Here is an 8,998-nt window from a genome sequence, read left to right as displayed (position 1 = left end):
GTTCATGGTTCCAGGATCCTGTAGTCTGCTTCAGGCTTATTCTGTCTGTTCTGACTGCAGGCCCTTTGTTACTTCTATAGGACCCAGCTGAAACCTCATTCCTCTGATTGACCATAAGTAAGAGTGTGTCTCTTTCCTTTAATCCTCTCATAACACGTGTGTGTGTGTGTGTGTGTGTTTGTGTGTATTTGTGTGTATGTGTATATGTACACGTAGAAGTCAGATGCCAAACTTGGGTCTTATTCTTCAGGTGCTTTCCATCTATCTGTCTCTGGTCTGAAGCTCTCTAAGACTAGGCCGGCTGACCAGGGAGCTCCAGGGATCCGCCTAGCTCTGCCTCTCCAGCTGCAGGATCAGAAGCTGCCTTCTACGTCAGTCAGAGCTGTGTCCTTCCAGTTGTACAGATCTTTTCAACAAGCATCAAGCTCCTACTAGGCACCAGGCACAGATGCCAAGCACCAGGTTGGCTTTATTTTCTATCATTTGTTTATATGTATTTATGTTCTGTATAGACACACACACACACACACACACACACACACACACACACACTCATGTTAGGGGCAGAGCGGGACATTGTATGTCTTCTTTTGTTGCTTTCTACCTGAATGCCCTGAGAGAGTCCCTCTGACTGAATCTGGAAATTTACCATGCAGTCTCAGCTGGCTGGCTTCAAGCTACTAGAATCTTACTGTGTTCACTTCCCATATGCAGCCTTGCCTGACTTTTTATGGGAGTACTGGGGATTTGAACTCAGGTCCTCATGCTTGCAGAGCAAGTGAGACATATCCTGAGAACCACCCCTCACACACACACATGATGGAGGTGGGTCTTGTATCTTATCTGTTGCTTTTATTGGTTAACTAATAAAGAAAACTGCTTGGCCTGATAGGACAGAAAATTAGGTAGGCGGAGTAAACAGAACAGAATGCTGGGAGAAAGAAGCCGAGTCGGTCAGTCGCCATGATTCTCCCACCCTACATAAATGCAGGTTAAGATCTTCCCTGGTAAGCCACCTCGTGGGCTACACAGATTATTAGAAATGGGTTAGATCAATATGTAAGAGCTAGCCAATAAGAGGTTGGAACTAATGGGTCAGGCAGTGTTCAAAAGAATACAGTTTCTTTATAATTATTTCAGGGCATAAACTAGCTGGTAGCCAGGAGCTGGGTAGCAGGAACGCGGCCCACAGCTCCTTCAACACACACACACACACACACTCACATCACTTACAGAGATTATTCTGACTCTGCTGGCCTGCTGGCATCTGCTCCTTCAGTGGTTGGTACCTAGTAGGAGCTTGGTATTTATGGCTAGACAACTGGAAAGACCCAGATCTGCCAGGCATAGAGGGCAGGGCAGTGCTAGTCCCTCCACTTCCTTCAGACAACAGGGTGGAGACCATTGGATTGGTAAGGTTTCTTGAGCTCAGACACTGCTTACAACAGGCTATGCCCTAACCCAAGTTACTCCATATTGTATGAATGTATGGTTTTTCAGGCTACCCACTGCCCTAGGAGACTCTATTTTACAAGAAGCTTCTGATTCCATTTTGAGAGAGAAGGGTGCCTGTAGACCCTGGGTGGACGCTGAAACTGCCATCTGTCAAACAGATAAATCACATTCCTGGGAATAGAAAGAGTGACATTCAATACATATAGCAAGGTAAATTGTAGCTATGGAGGTGCATGGATATACTAAAATCCTACCCAGGAAGTTAGGCCTGGGAGCTATGGACACACCAAACCAAGGGAAGGTTACAAAGTCCTCATCTATACCCCATGAATTGATGGGTACTTATCATTGTGATGGTTGGGTCCCACAACACCAAGTATTGTCTGATACTTGTATAAGGATTCACCAAACTCAGTCACAGCCCCTGCTGTACAATGAGACAACTCAACTGCCTACCTGTCCATCCATTCACCCATCTGGACCTGGATTTGATGCATCAGTATCCCAATCTTTCACCTCAGAGCCAGATTCTGCAGCTTCCCTCTCAAACCTGACCCCGTAGTTCCTCCAACAGCTCCACCAGAAGTGAGCCCCTCCTGCACTGGTCAGGTTCTTACCAATGTAGACTCTCAGCCTGCTTCTAACCCTCTTGAGTTCTGTTGCAGCCTTTTTTTGACTTGTGTTTATTTCATAACCCATATATATACAGATGTGTAGATATATTGTGTGCTATGTAATAGGAGAGTTAATATTACTAATTAAGACTGTAATAAAGAACCTATGTTTGCCTCAGCCAGGTGACTGAGGTAGTTGTATTTCTATGACAAACTGTTGCCAATGAAACCTCTAAACCTTGTGAACTTATTGTTATTCAGTACGTTCTGACATGGTGGAAAGACACAAGCTTAATGGTCGTTGTTTGGGGCATGATGCACACGACAGCCATCTCTTAAAAAGTGATGATATCAGAGATGAGGATACCAGATAGGACCCAGTGCTAGTTCCCTTCTCTTTACAAAGTGGCCAAGGCATGCTTTCTGCCTCAGACACGGTCTTCTAGCCTTTGTATAGGTTCCTTCCCTGAAAAAGTCCTACATATAAGTGTAATAGTATTAAATTATTGGGAAGAACCTATAAGAAATGTGTAAAAACCACTGGGTGGTCTTTAATCCCAGCACTTGGCAGGCAGATTTCTGTGAGTTCAAGGCCAGCCTGGTCTACAAGAGCTAGTTCCAGGACAGGCTCCATAGCTACAGAGAAACAAACAAACAAACAAATGTGTGAAAACTGATAAAGGCTGAGAATACCCAGAAGAATCTGCCCACAGGTGAGAGAGAACAAGCCATATTACATCGAATGTAGCAGCAGCATCGTGCCCTAGAAAACAGACATCAATGAGGAGAGCTGGCATTTTGAGATTATCTTCTAGTTCCCCCATCTGAGGAATGAACTACCCTTTCTCCAGAGCCAGCCACACACGTGGCCTCTCACCTTCCCACCCCCAGCCCGGCTTGCTTCAGATGGCTGCCTCTTTCAGGCTCTGTCTCAGAACTCTCCCCTGGTCCCAGATGGTGAACTGGCTTGAGCATTGGTTGTTTCCTGTCTAGATATCTGATCCATCAGGCAATCTAAGAGTCTCTCTCACTTGCTCAGAAAGTCCACACCTCAAAGATCAAGTCCTTTTGCTTAAATTACAATGGGCTTCCCGTGTCCCCATGTGTTGTCCCTGCAGAACCTCCGTTTTTCATTACTCTCTGTGTACTCAGGGTTGGGTTCAGCACACTGGATTCACACCAGCCCTCCCTCTAGCTTAGCCTAATCCCTAGAGCAATATCCTGAACTTGGGTAAGTCTGAGTCTTGTAGACCCAGGGATGCCAGAGGACCAGCCCTCCTCCAGCGGCTTTTCAGCGTCTGTGGATATCTATAGGACCCAGAGGCGCACAGTCATTACACACACAATTCTTTTCAGTCTGCGTGTAGCCTGAAAAGCTCTCTTCTACTTTCCATATGCCCCTTTCTCTGGACTCCCCCCGCCCCATATTCTTTGCTACAAAAGTCCCTTGACAGTGTCCCATATTACAAATACATGCTTGCCCCAGGCTCTGACTGAATTTTCTGTCTGTTTAATGCCTACTCCATATGGGATAGATTAACACAAAAAGCTTTAGCCTTGTACAACACTCAGATACTTTCATGTAGTGGTTGGGAGTTTTGGGGGGTGGGACATGAGCACATAAGTGGGTGCATGTACCAAGAACAGAAATCCATTGAGCTCCCCCAGACCAGACGTCTACATTCTGCAGGGCTCTCAGCAGCCAATAAATTTGGCTAGCGCTGGTAAAGCAGACCCTTCTCTCTAAACGAAGCATAATTGCGAGATGCTATTCCGAGCGCCAAAAACGTCAACCGTGAGTTGCAAACATGGACACATTTAAACAGAACCATATGTTGGATTGAGAGGAGAAATTAAAAATAAACCGACCATTCTACCTTTTGCCCCACAGATAAATTACAGGACAGCAGCAACGTCAGGAGAGAATTACCAAAACCGGCGATGACCAGGCAGCAACATGCTGGTGCATTTTCAATGGGGGAAAATGCGATCGGTGCTCTACAGACACCATCAACAGGGACAAAGCCCTGTGAACACGCAGGCATTGAAGACACGGGATGGTAGTCGTGAAGTGTATTCCACATGTAATTGGGTTACTTTTTTCTGCACCAGTGTCCTTGGACTCAGAGATAGGAAAGTTTAGTTGCATCCATGGTTTGCCATTAAATAACCCCAAGTGGTGACTTTCTACTCAGATTAAATCCGGTCTTCACAAGGGCCTGTGATCTCGTCGAACAGTACCACCCCATCTCACCCTCTCCTCCGTAAACTCCTTTGACACCCAAAAATACCTTCTGAGCTCAACAGGCTCTTAAATTACACTTTATAATATAAAAAAGTAAAGTTTTGCACACCTCAACCAGCTCCAAGAGTCAACGGTGAGAATCTGCAGAGTGAGGATTGGGTTATGATTTCCATCTTCAGGATTATGATTTCCCCACTGGTCCATGGACCGTATTTTAACTAGAGTCTAGAGGAATTGGTTCACTCTTTTACCTTCCAATTCTGCTGTGTGTATAGGTGGAGTATGAATTATTTTTAGATGGCCACAGGTACATCTTCAGGGGAAATGCTGTTATGTGGTCTCATGGCATAAATTCAGGATTTATTGGACATTATCTTTTAAAAGATGAAATGAAGGCGGGCAGTGGTGGTGCACGCCTTGACTCTTAGAACTCGGGAGGCAGATCAGGAGGCAGGCAGATAGCTGAGTTTGATGCCAGCCTGGTATACAGAGAAAGTTCTAGGAAAACCATGGCTACATAGAACTGTGTCTCTAAAAATAAATGAATAAAAGGAAAGAAATGTTTTTATCATACTAAATAAAATAACTGTGCAGGGATTGTGTGGCATATGCATACACATGTTGGTTTGTGTGTACATGTGTGTGTGTACATCTGTGCACACACATAATGCCAACCAGAGAGGTCAATACTGGGTGTCTTCTTTGATATTTTTCCACCTTAGGTTTTGAGCCAGGGTCTCTCGATGAATTTGAAGCTCATGGATTTGGCTAGACTGACTGACTGTGGGGTTCCCGGGTTCCTCCTTTCTCTACCTGACCAACTGTCTTACCTTCAATGTGGTTGTTGTGATTAAAACACTGTAACCAAAGAAACTGGGGAAGGAAAAGGTTCATTTCAGCTTACAGTTCCAGAGGGATAGAGTCTGTCATGGTTAGGAAGGCATAGCAGCAGTTAGGAGGAGCATGGCCATAGGAGTAGCAACCTCCTTAGTTACATTTTCATCCACATAGAGAAAACAGTGTGTGTGTGTGTGTGTGTGTGTGTGTGTGTGTGTGTGCGTGTGTTTGTGTATTTGTATGTGGGGGGATTATAAATTCTCAACGCCCCACCCCAAGTCAGCAATACTTCTTCCATTGAGGCTCCACCTCCTAATGGTTCCATAATATCCCCAAATGGTACTGTCACCGGGGACCACTGTTCAAAGACATGGGTCTGTGGGAGAATTTCTCATCCAAACCATCATAAGAGCTCTGAGACTGAAGGCATGTACTGCTCTGCCCATGTGTCTACATGGGTTCTGGGGCTAAGAATGCAGGTTCTCATGTTGGCATGCTCTGTCCTTACCTTCCAAATGAAGTAATATTACTTTCAATGTGTGATGCTTAACTTAGTTCTCTTAGCCCAAGGGTTTTGCTATTAGCCAATATGATGAGGGACTAACTTCTAAATTGCCACATGTAAGTTCTGGACCTGTAGGTCTTTTACACATCGGGAGTCAGGAATCATAAAAAGCATCATGGCAGGGTGGCTGGCCTGGGTTCATTGAACCCCTCAAGTACTTGAACTCCTCAGATCCAGCATGGGTTGGTTTCTGCTTCTGGGTAACTCTGCCCTGGCCTGCATAGTGAGTGACCTACTCTGACATCTGACTTCTGGCGACCTCCTCAGAGTTCCTCTTCCCCCACCCCAAAATCTACTAATCCAGTTTAGTTTTTGTTGCCATGATAAAACACTGGTCAAAGGCAACATGGGAAGGAATAGGATTATTTGGTTGACTGGCTGCACTCTCATCAAAGAAAACCAGGGTAGGACTCTTGGGAATATACCCAAGAGATGCCCTATCATATAACAAAAGTATATGCTCAACTATGTTTATAGCAGCATTGTTTGTAATAGCCAGAACCTGGAAACAACCTAGATGCCCTTCGATGGAAGAATGGATGAAGAAAGTATGGAATATATACATATTAGAGTACTACTCAGCAGTAAAAAACAATGACTTCTTGAATTTTACATGCAAATGGATGGAAATAGAAAACACTATCCTGAGTGAGGTAATCCAGACCCAAAAAGAGAAACATGGGATGTACTCACTCATAATTGGTTTCTAGCCATAAACAAAGGTCATTGAGCCTATAGTTCGTGATCCTAGAGAAGCTAAATAAGAAGGAGAACCAAAGAAAAACATATAGTCATCCTCCTGGATATTAACCTTCATCAGGCAATGAAAGGAGACAGAGACAGAGTCCCACATTGGAGCACCGGACTGAAATCCCAAGGTCCAAATCAGGAGCAGAAGGAGAGAGAGCACAAGCAAGGAACTCAGGACCGCGAGGGGTGCACCCACACACTGAGACAATGGGGATGTTCTATCGGGAACTCACCAAGGCCAGCTGGACTGGGTCTGAAAAAACATGGGACAAAACCGGACTCGCTGAACATAGCGGACAATTAGGACTGCTGAGAACTCCAGAACAATGGCACTGGGTTTTGATCCTACTGCATGTACTGGCTTTGTGGGAGCCTAAGCTGTTTGGATGCTCACCTTACTAGACCTGGAAAGAGGTGGGAGGTCCTTGGACTTCCCACAGGGCAGGGAACCCTGACTGCTCTTTGGGCTGATGAGGGAGAGGGAATTGATTGGGGGAGGAGGAGGGAAACAGGAGGCAGTGGTGGGGAGGAGGCAGAAATCTTTAATAAATGAATGAATTAATTAATTAAAAAAATAAGAAGAAAAAAAAAGAAAACCAGGGTAGGAACTCAAGCAGGAACCTGGAGTTAGGTACTAAAGCAGGGTCTATGGAATAGCATTGTTTAGTGTTCACTTGCTTGCTCAGGTACCTTTATTGTACAACAGCCCTGGCTAGTTTTATATCAAGTTGATACGATCTAGAGTCATTTGGGAAAAGGGAACTTCAATGAGGAAACTGTTCTCACCAGACTGGTTTGTGGGCAAGTGTTTGGGAGCATTTTCTTGATTGATGTTGGAGGGCCCAGATCACTGTGGCCAGCTCTCCCCTTTGGCTGGTGGTCTTGGGTATTGTTAAAAAGCAGACTGAGCAAGCTGTGGGGAGCAAGCCAGTAAGCAGCATTCCTTCATAGCCTCATCATCAGCTCTTTCTTCTGGGTTCCCACCTCGAGTTCCTGCCTTGATTTCCTTAGATGATGAACTACAAGCTGCAAGATGAGATCATCTGTTCCCTCCCCACATTGCTTTTGGTCAGTGTTTTTATCTCAGCAGTAGAAACCTAACAAGATAGATTCGTCCACCCAGGGGTGGCACCAGCCACAGGAGGCCAGACCTTGCTCCATCTATTCCAAGAAACTGTTCCATGGGCATGCCCACAAGCCAGTCTCTTGTACGTAATTCTTCAACTGAGAATCCCCCCTCCCTGTATGTTAACTTGACAACCAAAGTTAGCCACCATATCTGCTCAGCTCTGTGTGGGTGCTCTACCAACCCTGGGGGTCCTACCATGTCTCCTACACCCCCTCAAGGAACAAAGATGAGATCTCAGTTTACCTCCTGTGTTTTTAAAGTCCTGAATTAAATGAGTTTCTCCATTGTCAGGAGCATGCTGAGTTAGATAAACGGCCATCATAGTCACTTGGCATCCCGGACTCAGATGACGCTGATCCTAGATGGGTCCTCCCCATGATCTCATGGACATGGGGCAACCATGCCCCACCCAAAATCCTTTACTGTAGACCACAGGGGCTTCCAGGCCACTGAGTCTCAGTCCCCTCTTCACTCCAAACTTGAGCTAAGGTTCAAGAAAACAATTTCTTCCTTTTTAACAAATATGGGAAATAGAATCATCCAGAGGATTTACTCATTAAAGAACTTGCTTGCCAAGTCTCGGTCCGGTCTTCAGAGCATCCCATAATATCCTTCCATTATTGCCTTCGGACATCCCTTAGCCACAGAAGACCTCTTACAGTTCTTAAGTTCAGAAAGCGCATTACCCTCACAGCTATTCATTGTATGCTTAATCTAAAGAGACACCCCCTCCCCTCCACTCCCCCTTCCTATTTCCTATCCAGCTTCCTAAATTCCCTTGTTGAGTTTTGTGCACCTTTCCTTAATTAAGCCTCTTGGTGAATTATTTCTCTAAGTTTACTTCTTGAGCATCAGTTGAGATCCCTGTCATTTTTCGCACATTTGATTAGGTCTGGAGATACAACGGACACTATGGCAAACCTTGCCTGCAAAGAGCCAAACAAACAGACAGGGATAGAAGACAAAGCACCATAAGGCTGACTGATGCCAAACATGGAAACAGGCATCCACTGGGGCACGGAGATGTCTAAGCAAGACACAGAGCGGCAGGGAGGATGCCCGCTGTCAGGAAGGCTGAGTATAGTTTTCACAAGGCATGAAAAGTTGTCTGGGTTAGAAAGTATGAGTTAAAGTAACACTTCCAGTTGGGGGATGGTGAGAACAGCCCTTATCAGTGGTAGATTTCAAACTCATTAATTTCCCACAACTATCGTGGTGCTTGTACAGTTCTCTGTGTGTGATGTAGAGGTTATGCGAACTTAGTTTCTTCCTGGGCATGAGCTCAACTCTTTTTGTGAGGGAGATGCTTGCGAAAGCGCATTTCCCTCTGTTATGGGTAGAGCATTGTATTGGAAAGAAACTGATTTATTTCCAAGTGGACAGGACAAATCCAGGGTGTGCTC

Source organism: Alexandromys fortis, unplaced genomic scaffold (genome assembly GCF_014885135.2).
Source record: "Alexandromys fortis isolate MF-2015 unplaced genomic scaffold, M_Fortis_MF-2015_v1.1 scaffold_249, whole genome shotgun sequence".
Taxonomy (NCBI): Eukaryota; Metazoa; Chordata; class Mammalia; order Rodentia; family Cricetidae; genus Alexandromys; species Alexandromys fortis.
The sequence above is the reverse complement of the archived record's forward strand: the minus strand, read 5'-3'. Positions refer to the sequence as shown.